The following is a 19,019-nucleotide window of genomic DNA, read 5'->3' as shown; positions in this document are numbered from 1 at the left end:
GACTGAGGTCATGGAAGATGTTGTATACTGTTTGCTGATTTCTCTCATGTGAATGTCTTTTCCTTCGTGAGGTCTTTCCAGATAGCCCAAGCAACGTGGGAGCCTCCTGCTGTATGCGGTCAGAAGGACGGTGGTGTCTGTCTTCTGTCCCTTAGTGATTGAGTTGTGAGGCTCTTTTCAGCTCTCCTTGGGATGGTGAGCGCCTTTCCCTGGGCCACAGTGGCTTCGCGCTATTAGCACCCAGCACAGGCCCAGCGTCGGAGCTGGATAGACGCTAGTGTGGGACGGCTGGATTGGTGAGGACTGCGCGAGCTGTATCTTGTAATTGTATCTAGACAGGACAAACAGGCCACTGGAGACCAATTATAATTCCTCTTGCTTGCAGGGAGGCCATTAGCATTCTGCGATTATAACTAATTGTCAGAAGCCTGTTTTTCTCCCTCAACACGTTTTCACATTAAGGCTTCCTCATTTTTTTTTGTCATCATTCCTGTTTTTAGGGTTGTTTTTATTTGTGCATTTGTTTAAGAAGAATGCTGTAGTTATGTGATACCAAGAATGGTTGGCTCCAAGCAACTAAGTGAAGCTCGCCATTCCATACACAGGTTCCCAGGGCCACAGGAATATCATTTCTTGTCGCTGTGTGCTGACTTTTAATGGTTGAGTTTGTTCTGTACTGCGTTGTAGTAATAAGGTCATGTGGGTGTGGCCGATGGAGGGGGCAGGTTGATGCTGGGAACTCTGTAGTTTCCTGTTACCCTGGTTACAGGAGCTTCACGTTGTTACTGGTGGGGCTGGCTATACAAGTCTGAGGGCCAGAGCAGAGGTGTGCGTACCAAAGTTTGGATACGTGTGCCTTTCCCCCTCTCTGAATCCCTCTGGTGTTGGCTACTCTTCCCCACTCCAAGCAGAGTTCTTGCCGTCCAACCCCCTTTTCTTGTCTGCTTCTGTGTAAATTTCCAAAAATGTGATGGGAGGGTCTCCTGGGGGGAGGGGCTTACCGGAGCGTGGCAGTGCTGTCCTGTCTAGACTGAGGGACTAACCTCACAGATGGGATATGTATCGCCTGCCTCCCTCCTCCCTCTTTCCTTCCTTCTTCCACCCTTCCTTCTTCCTTCTACTCTTCCGTTTACTGATTTGGAGAGAGGTGGGGGAGAGTTATTTTTAAAACTTTTTGGGTCACTTTATTTTGTTTCTGTCACATACACAGAAAAGTTGCAAGAACAGTCACAAGAACTATGTGGTCTTTCCCCAGTCCAATAGTAGCTTGTTCCATCCTTTTCTCTGTCTGAATACATGCACGCCTGCATGCCATCTCAGCACACGGTCCGCCAGTCGGGGAGCCAGGCCCCATTCCTTACCCGCCCTGACTTCCACTGACCTGGAGCAGCTCCTTGAACTTTGTACCTTTGAGATGTTGATAGGGTTCAGGCTGGTTCTTCTATCGAGTGCCTTCTAACTTGGCTTTTGGTCTGATGTTTCTTCAGATTTGAGATGATAGTATCCTTCTGGCAGAAACGTCACAGAAGCGTTTTTTTCTCAAGGTGTTGTGATAAGAGGCCCCAGACCCTCAGACATTGGGAATGTTGGTTTTGTGATGTAGGAGTCTAGAGGTTCCTGTCTTACTCTCAGTGTGCTACTCTAGCTGGAAGGAGAGAGGCCTTGAAGTTAAGAGAAGCACGCCTACTGGCCTTGGGCCTGACTGGAGTGCTTCTCTGTGGCAGCCCTTCTCTGTCACTTGCTGGAAGCTTTGAATATTTTCACTTCTGTACTCAAGAGGACCACTAGAGGTGACTTTTCTCTCCTGTTACTTTTTTTTTTCAAGACAGGGTCTTACTTTAGCCCAGGCTGACCTAGAACTCACTCTGTAGGACCAGGTTGGCCTTGAACTCACAACAATCCTCCTACTTCTGCCTCCTGAGTATTGGGATTGAAGACTTGTGCCACCATGCCCAGCCCCTATTACATTTTTTGGGGGGCTGGACTTTTTAAAGTATATTTATTTTATTTATTTATTTTTTAAAATTTTTATTAGCATTTTCCATGATTATAAAAAAAGAAAAAAAATTTTTTAATTAAAATTGATTTATTGGAAATTTTATGGGGCTGTGTGGGGCATTGAGGCAGGGTCTCACTCTAGCCCAGGCAGACCTGGATCTCACTCTGTAGCCCCAGGCTGACTTTGAATTCATGGTGATCCTTATACCTCAGCCTCCGAAGTACTGGGATTCTAGGCATGGCCCACCATACCCAGCTTTATTGGCAGTTTCATACCTGGACATAATGTATCTTGATCACATTTCCTCCCTCCTTCATTACACCTCTCGTCCCTCTCTTCCTGTACATCTCATCAGCTTTAGAGTTGGAGTTACCTCACCCAAAAATGAGTTGGGAACTATTCTTTCTTCTGTTGTAGGAAAGATTTTGTCTAAGACTGTTTTTTATTTTCCCCTCACATACTTTTTAGAATTCACTAGTCAAGTCTGTGGCTCTTTTGTTTTCTTTGCAGCCTGGGTCTGATCATAAGTTTGGTACAGACAGGGCTTCCTGCTTGTCCTTCATCTGTGTCATTAGAGACATTGGATTTTTCTCCAGTGTTTGTGTGATAATTTGTGTGCAGATGCATGTGTGTGTGTATGCACGTGTATGGAGGCCAGAAGACAGCCTTGGGCATTATTCCTCATGAACACCATCTGCCTTTTTTTTTTTTTTTTTTTTTTTTGAGGTAGGATCTCACTGTAGCTCAGCATGACCTGGAATTCACTATGCAGCCTCAAGGTGGCCTCAAACTCTTGGTGATCCTCCTACCTCTGCCTCCCGAGTGCTGGGATTAAAGGCATGCACCACCACACCCGGCCCATGTACCTTTTTGATATAGGGACTTTTATTGGTCTGAAGCTCCCCTGTTAGGTTCGATTGGCTAGCCATTGGAAGCCATAGAGGTCCTCTATCTCTGACTTCCCAGAGCTGGGATTACAAAATTACAAGCACATGCCACCCCACCCAGCTTTCTTACATGGGTTCTGGGGATCAAACTCAGGTCTACTTGCAAGGCAAGTGTTTTACTGACTGACCTCCCCAGACTTGTAGGCTGGATATTTAAGATAACTTGCTAATTTAATCTGAGCTGTCAGCATTATTTCTTCACCATCCCTTTCCTGCCTGTCAGGTCTGTGGTATTACCTCCTTTCACTTAGGATGTGGCAGGTTGTGTTCTCTCCCCTTTTTCTTTTTAAAAAAATTTTAAAATATATTTATTATTTATTTGTTTACTTATTTATGAAAGACAGAGGGCATATGGGCGCATCAGGACCTCCTGCCACTGCAAATGAATTCCAGACGCACTTGCCACTTTGTGTATCTAGATTTGTGTAGGTACTGTGGAACTGAACCCAGGTTGTAAGGTTTTACAAGAAAGTGCCTTTAACTGGTGAGCCATCTCTCCTGCCCCCCCCCCTTTTTCTATTTTCAAGGGGAATAGAACAAGAAAATATGGGCACATGAAGGCTTCTTGTCACTGAATGAACTCCAGATGCATATGCTGCTTTATGTGGGTACTGCAGAATCAAACCCAGGCTGGCAGGCTTCCCAAGGAAGCACCTTTAAGCTGCTGAGCCATCTCCCCAGCACTCTTTCCTTTACTGTTAATGAATCTTGCAAAGGGTTATCAGTTTTCTTACTACTGTTTTGACCTAATTTTCAGCTGTATTGATTTTCTCCTTGGCTTGTTTTGCCATAGATTTCTTCTGCTTTTCTTCCCTAAAATTTTGTTTGCTTGTATTTTGCTAACTTTGAAAGAAGAAAACTATTTTAATGACTATCTTCTTTTCTGTTTTAAGTATTTAAAGACACAGGTTTAATATTCATGTCATTGTGATTTAACCCTTTTTAAATTTATTTATTTATTTGAGAGAGAGAAAGTGGCAGAGAGAAGAGGGAGACAGAGGGAGAGGATGGGTGCACCAGGGCCTCCAGCTGCTACAAACTAGCTTCAGATACATGTGCCACCTTGTACATCTGGTTTCTGTGGGTCTTGAGGAATCATACCTGGGTCCTTTGGCTTTGCAGGCAAGCACCTTGACCACTAAGCCATCCCTCCAGCCCCGTTGTTCCTTTTATCACTAGGAAATGCTTCTGATAGTAGACTGTATATTGCAGTCCACAGTGATACTAATGTCATCATCTCAATATTTTATACTATTCTCATTACATAATTGGTTACAGTCTTTTATTTTCAACTTATATGTATTTATGTTAAAGTGTTTGTGCTTTTGTGAGTTTTTGTATGTGTCTTGCTATTCTACATAGTCTAATTGCTTTTCTTTTCTTTTGGAGTGTTCAAGGTAGGGTCTCACTGTAGCTCAGGCTGACTTGGAATTCACTATGTAGTCTCAAGCTGGCCTTGAACTCACAAGGATCCTCCTACCTGGAGAAAAGATGTGTGCCACCACACCCAGCCAGCCAGTTGTGACACTTTTTTTTTCTGAGGTAGGGTTTTACTCTAGTCCCAGCTGACCTGGAATTCGCTATGTAGTCTCAGGGTGGCCTCGAACTCATGGTGATCCTCCTACCTCTGCCTACCGAGTGCTGGGATTAAAGGCGTGCGCCACCACGCCCCACCCAGTTGTGATTCTTGATGCTGTTCCATGGCTCTTTTTTTTTTTTTTTTTCTGATGATGTTCAGAGTTGATTGCTTTTGTTTTTAATTCAATAACTCATTTTGTAATGTATGATCTGCTGTTAGACCTATTCAGAAAATTTATTATACTCTGAGCTTCAAGGTTTCCATTCTGGTCTTCTATAATCTTTACAGTTTCTGTAGCTCTAGACTAGAGAGTCCCTGTGTGAGCTGTGGGCACATTCACTTGCTTTGCATTTAGTTTGGGAATACCGACAGCTGCTTTAAAGCCCTATTTGCTTGTAGCTGCAACATTCGAACCACTTGGTGCTGATTTTAGAAACTGTAAAAAGCATCAAGCAATAGCATGGTAGTTTTGTGATGGTGATCTTGGCTGCCAGTGGCATTGAAGTGAGAATGCAGAGGAGATCAGCGGAGGTGTAACACCTTTCATATGGTGCTCTGGCCCCCACTCAGGTCCTCGTTCATGCTTACGCACCAAGTGCTCCGACCACTGAACCACCTCCGCAGCCCTGTTTCTATCCCATGCTCCCTGTATGCATTACTTTTCCTTTTTGACACCCAAGTAGTCATTTTCGAGTGGACACTGAATATGACGACTGATCCATCAAAAAGAGTCTGGATTCAGCCGTATTTCTCTGATGTCACTTTTGTCCTAACAGCTTCCTGATCTCCAGCTGAGAGCTCAGCGTTTTGGTGACCTGTAGCTCAGTTTGTTTGGCTTCTGCATGTGGCCTCTTCCGGGATCATGCTCACACAGTCAGCCTGGGATCTGCGTGGATGTCAGAGAGCCGCCTCCTGCTGCAGCTCATCTTGTTGTTTTGAGATAGTCTCATCACATACCCCAGGCTGGCCTTGAACTCAAAATCTTCCTGCCTCAGCCTGCTGAGAATGGGGATTGGTAGGCTTGTGGTCCCACCTGTGGCTGGCATTCCACTGCGGCGGTGCCTTGTGCTGTCGCTGCCTTTTGCTTATTGCTCACTGATGCCAGGTGACCGGGTTCTTGCGCTTGTTAACATCTTACAGTTGTTTTCTTTTACCGTGTGTGTGTTCCCTAACCTTTCAGTCTCACCACCTCACTACAGTCTCTTCAGAGCTTGGATTCGCCAGTGAATTAAGCCATTTGTTAGACCCAGAGCCTGTCTCTGGCGTGACCTCCGCTTCTCTGGAAGTGCCTGCACAGAGCATCGCGAGGTGCGCACCTCAGTGCCGTCGACAGTCGAGGCAACTGTGTCACAAAGCTGCGGCGCTGTTACTAGATTCTTCTGACAGGATTCTCGATCTGCTCGTCCTCATGACTCTTCTCCTTGTCGTCCTCGAGCACGTTACAATGGCTGCTTTGAATTCTTTTAATATCACAAGTTCAGGCTCTGTATTTTTCTTGTGGTTTTGTTTCCACTGACTGATACTCTTCTTGAATATGCCCAGACTTCTCTGTTTTATTTTTTGAGATACAGTCTCTAAAGGAACCTGGAGCTCACCAATGTGGCTGGATTAACTAGCCAGCAGCTCCACCTCCACCTTCCTAGTATAGAGATTGCAGGTGCACCATGAGTGTTCTGTGTGGCTCTGAAGATCTGAACTTGGGTTTTCATGGTCACGTGATGAGTGCTTCACACACTGAGCCATCTGTACAGCCCCTTTTCTTATTGATTGTTCACTGATGCCATGGGACAGGTCTGCATTGTTGTGTGTTCTGTAGTCCTTTGTTGATGTATCACTGGGGAAACTGGATTCTCTTCTCTTTAATTTTTAAATTTTTAATATTTTTATTTGCAAGAGAGAGAGAAAGAGTAAATGAAAATGGGCGCACCAAGGCTTCCAGCTGCTGCAAACAAACCCCAGAAGCATGTACGACTTGGGGCACCTGGCTTTCCATGCATGGATCCTGGGAAATTGAGTCCCAGCCAGTAGCCATTGCAGACCACAGTGCTTTAACTGTTAAACTGTCTCCCAGCCCTCTTCTTTTTTCTTTTTCTTTTTTAATGTTTTTATTTATTTTCAAGCAGGGAGAAATAGCAAACACACACATGGGGGGAGGAGTGGAGAGGGTAAAAATGTGTATGCCAGGGCCTTTAGCCACAGAAAACGACCTCCAGATGCAAGTACCACTGTGCACCTGGCTTTGCTTGGGTACTGGTCAGTCAAACCTGGGTTTTTAGGCTTTGTTGGCAAGTGCCTTAACTACTGAGCCATCTCTCTAGTCCCTTAAACAATGTTTTTTTAAGCCAGACGTGGTGGCACACGCCTTTAATCCCAGCACTTGGGAGGCAGAGGTAAGAGGATCGCCATGAGTTCAAGGCTGCCCTGAGACTACATAGTTAATTCCAGGTCACCCTAGGCCAGAGTGAGACCCTACCTCAAAAAAAAAAAAAACAAAAAAAAAAAACCAAGCAAACAAATGTCTTTTTAAATATTTATTTCTTTGAGAGAGAGAGAGAGAAAAAGAGGCAAAGAGGGGGTGGGAGAGGGATGGTGGGTGTGAGTATGGGCACGCCAGGGCCTCCTGCCACTGCACGCAGATTCCAGATGCATGTGCTACTTTGTGCATCTGGCTTTATGTGAGTACTGGGGAGCTGAACCAGACTGTCAGGCTCTGCCCATAAATGCCTTTACCTGCTGAGTTATGTCCCCAGCCCCGACTCCCTTCTTTTCCCTGAAGAGTGCTCACTTTGTCCTGAGAAGCAGCTCAGGCCTGCTTCCCTGGCGCTGTCAGCAGCTGCGAGGACTCAGCTCTTCCTTTCCCCTTCAACTTCCTCACCTCCCTCCCCTGTATTTGCACAGGTCAAAGGATTCAGTCCAATGTTGGGGCTCTCCTTTATGTAGTGCCCTCCATGCCTCCTCCCAAGGAGTACAGCCATCTTTCCAGCTGCCCTGCAGAGGGACTTGTCAAAGTGGCAAAGCCATAGCCTTTGTAGGGTCTGGCTACTCGTCACAGCGCTGCCGTCTGCCGAGCGCCTCCTGCCCAGAGCGGACCCTCCATGGTCGCTGTCTTCTGTTTTCTCTCTTCCTGCTGCCTATCTGCCTTTGCTTCTGCTGCATCCTGCTGTGACAGTGCTTACCATTCCTCCACTATCTGTTTGAAGTCACACCACTTGCTCAACTTTTTTCTCTTTGTTTCCTCATTGACAGAAATGAGGATAAGTAATACCCAGGGTGTAGGGACCTCTTGGGACAGGAAAATGAGCCAGTACAGTTCAGCTGTCTGGCTGCAAATGGGCATGTGGCCACAGCAGGCCTCCAACAGATGGTAAGTGTGCCTGTAGATGCCTTTACTTTCTTTTGGAGTGTATTTTGCTGGTGATCCATACGGTGTGGGGTCTATATTTTGATATACCAGTGGCCCTGGTTGTCTTGTTCCCTACAGACCATCTGCAAGGTGGCACCCACGCTGAGTACGAGTGGGGTGGAACCCTCGCTGCTCCCACGGTTCTGGGGGCTGTGTGACGGAGGGAAGATTTTCCCAGTTTGCAAGGTGGGAACAGAAGAGATTCAAAACACACTGGCAGTTCCATGTTAGTGCGTCCATAGCTTCTGTCTGCTTCAGTAGACACGGTGTGAGGGGAAAATGGCCAGTGTGGCCAGTTTTGACTACATTTGGAAAGTGCACCTGGAGATGAGTGTGTGAGCGAGCCTGTTGCCATTGGGCACAGGTGAGAGCTACAGGCCATGCCAGCTGCTAGCTAGATGCCAGTAGGCAGAAGTAAGGTCTTTGGTTGCCTGGGATGGTCTTGCCCAACCCTGGCCCCACCTTCACACTTGCTTGTCGGAGCTCTCCTTTTGGAGGCTGTGATGTCCCTCCCTCAAGTCCACCTTGTTGTCTGCCGGCCTCGGAATGCATGGGCAGAAGTATGGGCCTCATCTACCACACACAGAAAGAAAGCTGGAGCCCTGTTTTTGCCTTATCACCAAATGCATTATGTATCAAGGTCAATTAGGAGCCAGAAAGCCCCAGAAGTTGTAAATCACCTGTTTTCAATGCGGCTGAGGCAGCTAGCATGGTGCTGTGTGGGCGACAGGCTTGGGGCAGCTTGTTAGCTGTCTGACTGGAGGGATAATTGCTCTCAGGGTTCCTGCTCGCTGGCTTTTACAATTTGTTAAGGCAGAAAGGCAGATAAAGGACTAATGGGGATGGCTTTACTTTTTAAAGGTGTGTGCTACAAATTTTGGTGATATTTGCCATGCTGTTGGACAAGAAGCCACTGAGAAGTTTTTGGAAGGTGGCTTTACAGCCACTGTGATGGTGGGTTCTCATCCCAGTGTGATCTCCTGGTGGTGAGGAGTGTGATGTGAGAGAGAGTTTCCCTTCATCAGTGTCCAGTTGCTTGTTGTCTTTCCTTATCTTCTGTCTGTGTGTGTGTGGTATGTGTATGTGGATGCGTGTGTGTGTGGAGGCCAGGGGTTGGCTAGTGTTGAGTGTCTTCCTCAGTCACACTCTGCCTTATGTATCGAAGAAGGGTCTCTCACTTGAACCCTTTCTCTCTCTCAAAGAAAGAAAGAAAGAAATTTTTTTAAATCCAGTCTTCGGGCTGCCGAGATGGCTTAGCAGTTAAGGTGCTTGCCTATAAAGCCTAATGACCTGAGTTCAGTTCCTAAGTACCCACATAAAGCCAGATGTACAAAGTGGTGCATGTTTCTGGAGTTTGGTTGCAGTGGCTAGAGGCCCTGGTAATATTCTCTCTCTCTCTTTCTGTGCCTGTATCTCTCTGCTTACAAATAAATAAAATATTTAAAAAAATTTACAAAATAAGATCCAGTCTTGTGCCTTGCCAGCCCCATCACCAGTGCCTTTACCTTGCTGCTGCCGCTTCCCTCACAGTCACATGTGGCCTGGCCCGGGGGGGGGGGGGGGGGTGTCATTTCTGGCTTCTGCACCTGCCCTTGGACTTTTGATAAACTCCTCTGTAGGTAGCTGTTACCCAGCTGGGCAGTGTCACATCACCAGCCAGCTGGGTGGCTTTCCCTTGACACGTGCTGTCCTTCACCCTCTGGGCCTCTGCTAAGTCCTAGGAGTCTGTGCTGCGCCGAGGCAGCGGGTGCGTCTTCCTCGGCTGTGCCTGGTACGGCGCTGCGGGCAGCGTGATCCTCTGTGTGTACGTGATGTTTCTACTGGCATATCATATTCCATTTGAGAAGCATTGGAAGCTAATTATTTTACATTAGAATGTTACAACCAAAACCCTTTAAAGGATAAAATTTTAAAGATATAATCACCACCTTCATGAAGATGTAAGTGAGCATATGTCAGAAATCCTCTTTAACTTATTTGCTAATCAGAAGGTGTGAGCAAAAATAAGGAAGCCAGCAAGATAGATACACAGCTAGATAGATACACAGCTAGATAGATACACAGCTACATAGATACACAGCTACATCGATACACAGCTACATAGATACACAGCTACATCGATACACAGCTACATCGATACACAGCTACATCGATACACAGCTACATAGATACACAGCTACATAGATACACAGCTACATAGATACACAGCTACATAGATACACAGCTAGCTCCGTGGAGAGCCGCACTGCACATGCTCGTAGTGTGACCTTGGGATCCCCAAGTGAACTTACAAAGGAGTTCGGAACTGGTCAGTGCCGCAGGAGGTGGTCATTTCTATTCCACTGGACACAATACACATTTCTGTGGTCATAAGTTATTTATATTCTATCAGTGTTTTAAAGCATATTTTTTAAAATATTCTTATTTATCTACTTAAGAGAGGGAGAAAGAGTCAGACAGAAATAGAGTGTGAGTGTGGGTGCTTCAGGGCTTTCTGCCACTGCAGATGAACTCCAGACGCACACACCACTTTGTACATCGAACCTGGGCAGTCAAGCTCTGCAAGCAAGCACCACTGAGCCCTCTCTCCAGCCCACGTTTTTTTTTTTTTTTTTTTTTGAGGCAGTTTCTCTGCGTTGCCCAGGTGGCCTCGTCTTCAAGTGAGGGATTGCAGGGGCTTCCACACCCAGCTCTGTCAGTCTGTTATTTATTTATTTATTTGTTTGTTTAAGAATGACCGAGTAGCCGGGCGTGGTGGCACACGCCTTTAATCCCAGCACTCGGGAGGCAGAGGTAGGAGGATCTCCGAGAGTTCGAGGCCACCCTGAGACTACATAGTGAATTCCAGGTCAGCCTGAGCCAGAGTGAGACCCTACCTCGAAAAACCAAAAAAAAAAAAAAAAAGAACGAGAGAGAAAGAGGCAAATAAAGAAAGGGAGAGAAAGAATGGGCACACCAGGGCCTCCAGCCACTGCAAATGAACTCCAGACGCATGCACCACCTTGTGCATCTGGTTTACATGGGTCCTGGGGAGTCAGGCCTTGAACCAGGGTCCTTAGGCTTCACAGGCAAGCGCTTAAACACTAAGCCATCTCTCCAGCCCTCTCTGTCTGTTTTTAACAGCTTACTTTTGGTCACTGCAAGTTGTACAGCGCTCTACTCATGACAGTGGTCCTGGCCTGGCGAACCTGAACACTTGCTGAGATTCCCTCTTTTATGATCTTTCTCTATATTTTGCATACAGAAGGAATATCATCATCCTATTGTTTTGGACTGTTCTTTATTATCTTGTTAAATTTAACAAAGTTACTTATTAAAGTTAGATGGTGAAAGAAATGTGCTTAAGTCTACTTTCTATTTGTATCACATGATTTCTGTGGTGTCTACTTTCTTGTATTTTTGTTTGTGTTTTTTTCTATATTTTATTTTTATTTACTTATTTGAGACAGAGAGAAAGAGAATGAATGGGCACACAAGGGCCTCTGCAAACGAATTCCAGATGCACGTGCCACTTTGTACATCTGGCTTACGTGGGTCCTGGGGAATCGAACCTGGCTCTTCTGGCTTTACAGGCAAGTGCTGTAACCACTGAGCCATCTCTCCAGCCCAGTTTTTCTGTTTTTGTGCTACTTTCTGGTTCTGCCTTCACTGGGATGCCCAGGCAGGTTGGAGCCGTCCTCGGGATAATCATATTTGAGTAACTGGTTTGTTTGTTTGTTTGTTTTGTTAGCTACCAAAATTTCTTGAGCTCTGCTCAGATGTCATATGGGCTGTGGAAGGCCTGTGCAGAGTGCTTCATGGCTGTGTCCTTCAGCACCTCCACTGGGGCCCATCGGACCTAGCTCTCTCCTCTCTTCATCGGGCTTGTCAGTGACCCCTGCCAATGGGTGAGTACTGGCATGGCTGGCAGCCAGTGTCCACTTGTCCATCTGCCTCTACTTCTAGGCCTTGTCTCAGTTCCCACCTTAGGTCCACGTGTTTTGTCCTGTCAGTTGCTGACTGGTATAAGCAGATTTAGACCTTGTGAGGTCTGAACTAGGATAACTGAAATCTCAAAAACTTCGGGGAAAATGTTAAGAATGTGATACAAAGGTCAACACCTGCAGAGAATCAGCATCATAGAAATCAGAATTGATAAGAAAGTTGATTCTTTCCGGTGTGGTTGCAATCATACTTATCATGATTACTAAGGTCTACTTAAGTATATTGGAAGGTTATAGAATTAACATTCTAGAAGACACGAAAACTATATATTGGGGGTAAATAGTTGCTCATTTTCTATTGAAAATGGCTTGTTTGGGTTTTAGGAAATTATCTAGAGCATAGTAAACCTGCATAGGACTGTTTGTGTGGGTGTCTGGTAATCTCTCTTGCCTGGGGTCATGCCGTGCCTGCTGAGGGCCGATGCCATGTTCGCTCTGTCAGGCGCCAGGCCACCTCAGCCCCCAGCCCTTCATCTCTACCTTGGCGAACCTGCCCAGGGCTGGCCTGTGCATTCAGGAGGACAGCTACTGAGCATCCGGCCACCAAGCCAGCATGACGAGGCTGGTTTTGTCTCTGGATCACCCAGGCCTGTCACTGGTGGCACAACCTCCTCAAGCAGGTGTGATCCTGCAAGGATGCTTGGCAGGACCCCTGTTTTACCTCAAGCACCCACCTAGAATTCTAGCAATTATCTCATCCAGCTTTAGTAATAGTGACCTTCTGGGCAGGATGGAATATTAGAGCTTTAATTATGTAAAGAAGCAAAAAGTAATTGCAATAATGATTTTGAAACATGACTACTGGGTTATAAATAATGAAGCTACTGTGTCTCCTAAATTTAGATAAAATATTCATTGAGGGTGCTGATTAAATAACCTATAAAGAAAATTCTCTCTCTCCATTTGATTAATGAAGTTCTTTGGATATTTTACACAGGGAAAAATGTGAAACCTCACAAATATACTCTTGAGACAGGGTGCTCAGTGGACATGTCATCCGACAGTGCTTTTCTAGTGTGGTTGGCCTTGGGTCTTTCAAATTTCTTCTGGTGATGGGTGTGTCATGACCAGATAACCTTTGGGGTAGTTCTCAGGCTTCGCTCTGTTGTATCATATGCTGTGTGAGTATTATGGGAGTATTGTAGGGGGAGAGACAAGAGTGGACAGTTCACACCTCATGATGCAGATCCTCTTAAGATTGGTCCATCCCTTCCTCTACCCTTCCTCCGTCAGAATCCACTGATCTGCTTAATGTCATTCCCTGGGACCCAGTCTTCCTGGTCAGGACTTTCCAAGGGGTTCACACATACCCAGTTTTTCCCAGTTCCCCCGCCTTTTGTTTTCCAAAGCCTGCCCCCTGGTGGAGGTACTAATGAGAAGTCAGTGGAGGGCTTTGCCAACAGCCCGGGAGGAATGGCTGAGTGTCTGTGGAGTATCTTTCAGTGGGGCCAAGAGGACTGATAGAATGCCTTAATCACCCTCACGGTTCTGTTCTCCTGACACAGTGGATGGCTCTGCTCAGAGGAGGAGTGGTTTCTGAAGACAGGTTTCCTCATCCATGTCCTTCCAGTCGGCCACATGGCCATGAGTTTGTTTCTCTCCATTTAACCCAGTTCCATGAAGCCTGGGCACAAAGAGCCACACCTTCTTATGGAAGGAAGCTCCGCTGAAAGCAGTCATGCAATGTCAGCATCTCCTCTGTGAGCCTAACAGAAAACCGGCCGGAGGGCCCTGCCTCGGCTGGACCTGACTTGACCCGGCGCTGCCCGGGTGACCATGCTTTCCTCAAGCTCTGTGACGCTGCCAACCTCCCCGGCAACAGCCACCTGCACCAGCTCCCTGCCCTGCCCCTGCCCTGCCTCTGCCCCAGGGCTTCAGAAGTCATGGTCAGCAGTGTTTTGTATTGGTGAACCCCTGTGCCAGACATAAGCAAGGATGTGGAGCTGCTTCTCAGAGAGGCTAGGCTGCAGGAAGTGGCTGGCAGCAGCCTCGAGACCATGTACAACAGCTGTGTAGCCAGGAGCGAGATTCAGAAAGTCCTAGAAAGTTTACAGGAACACATGATGAGTGACGCAGACGTTCAAGGTGAGTGCTGCCTGGTGTCCTCAGAGAGAAAGTGATGTCTCCTCCTTCCTCAGGCCCCGTGCTGAGGTGGGTGTGCACCCGGGCGAGGGCTTCGGGCCGTCGCAGTGGTGGGCAGCAGTTCCGAGTGCTGACGTGTGCGCGTGGGGGAGGCGGGCCTCCGGGTGGTCGCGGACAGCTGCGCGCACTTGGGGCAGTGCTGAAGGAGCAGGGCCATGCAGGGCCCGTCCAGAGCAGGGCAAGGGAAGGTGATTAGCTCTGGGACTGTGGTGACATTGTCCCTGCACCGCTGTTCCTTTCTGTGCTCCTTTTGGCATCTGTCAGCTCAGGCCTTCGTTAACCTCTCAGGCTTCTGTGTTGTACAGCTGAGAAAGGAACAACTCCTGTGGTGTGCTTTTCATTTCATGGTGAGGCTCCCACTGAGCATCTGGTCAGAGAGCCAGACCTTGCCCTCCATAGCCTTCCTTCATCACAGCTCTTCATCCTCTGAACATATTTGTGTTCCTCCCTGAGGCAAAGGGACTGGAAAAAGCACACTTGCTGCTGTTGCCGGCCAGAGGTGTGTGAGGCTTTGGAAAGGTGGTTGCCGTCTGTCCTTAAGTTCAAGAATGAAATTGAGTCATTGTTGCATGTGCGATGTGTCACTTCGGATGGCTGTAGACAGAGCAAAGCATATTACCAGGGCTGCCATGATGCCCAGTTCTGGGATTTGAGCTGGTGGGGCCCAGGCAGCAGTGACCCTTGGGTTCTAGTCAAGGGAGTTGTGTAGGCTCTGCATACATGTGTCCAAGGCTGGACAAAGATGTCCAGGAGCACAGGGCAGGAAATGGGGGCACCCAAGAACAGAGCAAATGTCTGGAAGAAGAATTGGAAATGTAGGTGGCATTTGAGGCTTAAAACACAGCTGGCTGAGGTCAGAGATGAGTTCAGAGGACATTTCTAGTTCCTGGAAGCTGCTGTGTGTAGCATCTTGTGTGTATTTACATAGCGTTATTTCTCTGTAAGAAAGGACTCCTAGCTTTCCTTAGATTTCAACAGGATCTGTAACCCTAAAGACTCAGACCCAATGAGACAGTTTATTTGAGAATTGGCAATGGGAAGAAATATCCATGGGCCACTATGAAGAGCCAGTTTGCTGACTTAGAGGTAAGCTCAGTGGGAACCAGATACAATATCTAAATAGTTGGGTGAATCTTTGGGCTGTTGAACGTAACTGCTAGAAACTGTGTGCAGGGAGGCTCAGGTGTGCTTTGTGGGGAGGTTGGAAACATGGAATCAGCTGCTCTGTTTTTTGTAGAAAGATGTATAAAGTAGGTCTTCTTCATGGTTAGTAGGTCTAAGCCAGTCATTCTTACAGTGGAAGGGGGGTATAGCAGTGTGTGAATAGACTTCCTTGTGCACACGCGTGTGGTGGAGGAGTGGAAGGATGGGTACAGCAGTGTGAATAGACTCTGTTGTGCACACGCGTGTGGTGGAGGAGTGGAAGGATGGGTACAGCAGTGTGAATAGACTCCCTTGTGCACACGTGTGTGGTGGAGGAATGGAAGGATGGGTACAGCAGTGTGAATAGACTCCCTTGTGCACACGTGTGTGGTGGAGAAATGGAAGGATGGGTACAGCAGTGTGAATAGACTCCCTGGTGCACACGCGTGTGGTGGAGGAATGGAAGGATGGGTACAGCAGTGTGAATAGACTCCGTTGTGCACACGCGTGTGGTGGAGGAATGGAAGGATGGGTACAGCAGTGTGAATAGACTCCCTGGTGCACACGCGTGTGGTGGAGGAATGGAAGGATGGGTACAGCAGTGTGAACAGACTCCCTTGTGCACACGCGTGTGGTGGAGGAATGGAAGGATGGGTACAGCAGTGTGAATAGACTCCCTTGTGCACACGCGTGTGGTGGAGGAATGGAAGGATGGGTACAGCAGTGTGAATAGACTCCCTGGTGCACACGTGTGTGGTGGAGGAATGGAAGGATGGGTACAGCAGTGTGAATAGACTCCCTTGAGCACACGTGTGTGGTGGAGGAATGGGAGGATGGGTACAGCAGTGTAAATAGACTCCCTTGTGCACACGCATGTGGTGGAGGAATGGAAGGATGGGTACAGCAGTGTGAATAGACTCCGTTGTGCACACGCGTGTGGTGGAGGAATGGAAGGATGGGTACAGCAGTGTGAACAGACTCCCTTGTGCACACGCGTGTGGTGGAGGAATGGAAGGATGGGTACAGCAGTGTGAATAGACTCCCTTGTGCACACGCGTGTGGTGGAGGAATGGAAGGATGGGTACAGCAGTGTGAATAGACTCCCTTGTGCACACGCGTGTGGTGGAGGAATGGAAGGATGGGTACAGCAGTGTGAATAGACTCCCTTGTGCACACGCGTGTGGTGGAGGAATGGAAGGATGGGTACAGCAGTGTGAATAGACTCCGTTGTGTACACGCGTGTGGTGGAGGAATGGAAGGATGGGTACAGCAGTGTGAATAGACTCCCTTGTGCACACGCATGTGGTGGAGGAATGGAAGGATGGGTACAGCAGTGTGAATAGACTCCCTTGTGCACACGTGTGTGGTGGAGGAGTGAAAGGATGGGTACAGCAGTGTAAATAGACTCCCTTGTGCACAAGTGTGTGGTGGAGGAATGGAAGGATGGGTACAGCAGTGTGAATAGACTCCGTTGTGCACACGTGTGTGGTGGAGGAATGGAAGGATGGGTACAGCAGTGTGAACAGACTCCCTTGTGCACACGCGTGTGGTGGAGGAATGGAAGGATGGGTACAGCAGTGTGAATAGACTCCCTTGTGCACACGCGTGTGGTGGAGGAATGGAAGGATGGGTACAGCAGTGTGAATAGACTCCCTTGTGCACACGCGTGTGGTGGAGGAATGGAAGGATGGGTACAGCAGTGTGAATAGACTCCGTTGTGCACTCGCGTGTGGTGGAGGAATGGAAGGATGGGTACAGCAGTGTGAATAGACTCCCTTGTGCACACGCGTGTGGTGGAGGAATGGAAGGATGGGTACAGCAGTGTGAACAGACTCCCTTGTGCACACGCGTGTGGTGGAGGAATGGAAGGATGGGTACAGCAGTGTGAATAGACTCCGTTGTGCACACGCGTGTGGTGGAGGAATGGAAGGATGGGTACAGCAGTGTGAAGAGACTCCCTGGTGCACACGTGTGTGGTGGAGGAATGGAAGGATGGGTACAGCAGTGTGAACAGACTCCCTTGTGCACACGCGTGTGGTGGAGGAATGGAAGGATGGGTACAGCAGTGTGAATAGACTCCCTTGTGCACACGCGTGTGGTGGAGGAATGGAAGGATGGGTACAGCAGTGTGAATAGACTCCCTTGTGCACACGCATGTGGTGGAGGAATGGAAGGATGGGTACAGCAGTGTGAATAGACTCCCTTGTGCACACGCGTGTGGTGGAGGAATGGAAGGATGGGTACAGTAGTGTGAATAGACTCCCTTGTGCACACGCATGTGGTGGAGGAATGGAAGGATGGGTCCAGCAGTGTGAATAGACTCCCTTGTGCACACGTGTGTGGTGGAGGAGTGAAAGGATGGGTACAGCAGTGTGAATAGACTCCCTTGTGCACACGCGTGTGGTGGAGGAATGGAAGGATGGGTACAGCAGTGTGAATAGACTCCGTTGTGCACACGCGTGTGGTGGAGGAATGGAAGGATGGGTACAGCAGTGTGAATAGACTCCCTTGTGCACACGTGTGTGGTGGAGGAATGGAAGGATGGGTACAGCAGTGTGAATAGACTCCCTTGTGCACACGTGTGTGGTGGAGGAGTGAAAGGATGGGTACAGCAGTGTAAATAGACTCCCTTGTGCACACGTGTGTGGTGGAGGAGTGAAAGGATGGGTACAGCAGTGTAAATAGACTCCCTTGTGCACACGTGTGTGGTGGAGGAATGGAAGGATGGGTACAGCAGTGTGAATAGACTCCCTTGTGCACACGTGTGTGGTGGAGGAGTGAAAGGATGGGTACAGCAGTGTGAATAGACTCCCTTGTGCACACGCGTGTGGTGGAGGAATGGAAGGATGGGTACAGCAGTGTGAACAGACTCCCTTGTGCACACGCGTGTGGTGGAGGAATGGAAGGATGGGTACAGCAGTGTGAATAGACTCCCTTGTGCACACGCGTGTGGTGGAGGAATGGAAGGATGGGTACAGTAGTGTGAATAGACTCCCTTGTGCACACGCATGTGGTGGAGGAATGGAAGGATGGGTCCAGCAGTGTGAATAGACTCCCTTGTGCACACGCGTGTGGTGGAGGAATGGAAGGATGGGTACAGCAGTGTGAATAGACTCCGTTGTGTACACGCGTGTGGTGGAGGAATGGAAGGATGGGTACAGCAGTGTGAATAGACTCCCTTGTGCACACGTGTGTGGTGGAGGAATGGAAGGATGGGTACAGCAGTGTGAACAGACTCCCTTGTGCACACGCGTGTGGTGGAGGAATGGAAGGATGGGTACAGCAGTGTGAATAGACTCCCTTGTGCACACGTGTGTGGTGGAGGAGTGAAAGGATGGGTACAGCAGTGTGAATAGACTCCCTTGTGCACACGCGTGTGGTGGAGGAATGGAAGGATGGGTACAGCAGTGTGAACAGACTCCCTTGTGCACACGCGTGTGGTGGAGGAATGGAAGGATGGGTACAGCAGTGTGAATAGACTCCCTTGTGCACACGCGTGTGGTGGAGGAATGGAAGGATGGGTACAGTAGTGTGAATAGACTCCCTTGTGCACACGCATGTGGTGGAGGAATGGAAGGATGGGTCCAGCAGTGTGAATAGACTCCCTTGTGCACACGCGTGTGGTGGAGGAATGGAAGGATGGGTACAGCAGTGTGAATAGACTCCCTTGTGCACACGCGTGTGGTGGAGGAATTTAAGGATGGGTACAGCAGTGTGAATAGACTCCCTTGTGCACACGTGTGTGGTGGAGGAATGGAAGGATGGGTACAGCAGTGTGAACAGACTCCCTTGTGCACACGCGTGTGGTGGAGGAATGGAAGGA

General features: G+C 48.2%; 1 protein-coding gene across 11 annotated transcripts in view; it reads left to right on the top strand.

Moving 5' to 3' along the window:
* LOC123462992 overlaps positions 1–19,019 on the top strand; it is a 99,471-nt gene that overhangs the window by 67,444 nt on the left and 13,008 nt on the right. For 5 of the 11 annotated variants that reach the window (XR_006638623.1, XR_006638624.1, XR_006638620.1 and 2 more), the window contains one exon: positions 11,659–11,815. The exons of 5 other annotated variants lie outside the window; for them this stretch is intronic. The gene's annotated coding sequence lies outside the window, so the exon portion shown is untranslated. Of the gene's footprint in view, positions 1–11,377; positions 11,420–11,658; positions 11,816–19,019 lie in introns of those variants that run through there. One more of the 11 variants, XR_006638627.1, reaches the window with a different exon arrangement.

This window comes from Jaculus jaculus, chromosome 8, assembly GCF_020740685.1.
Source record: "Jaculus jaculus isolate mJacJac1 chromosome 8, mJacJac1.mat.Y.cur, whole genome shotgun sequence".
NCBI lineage: Eukaryota > Metazoa > Chordata > Mammalia > Rodentia > Dipodidae > Jaculus > Jaculus jaculus.
This window is presented reverse-complemented; position numbering and strand designations above follow the sequence as displayed.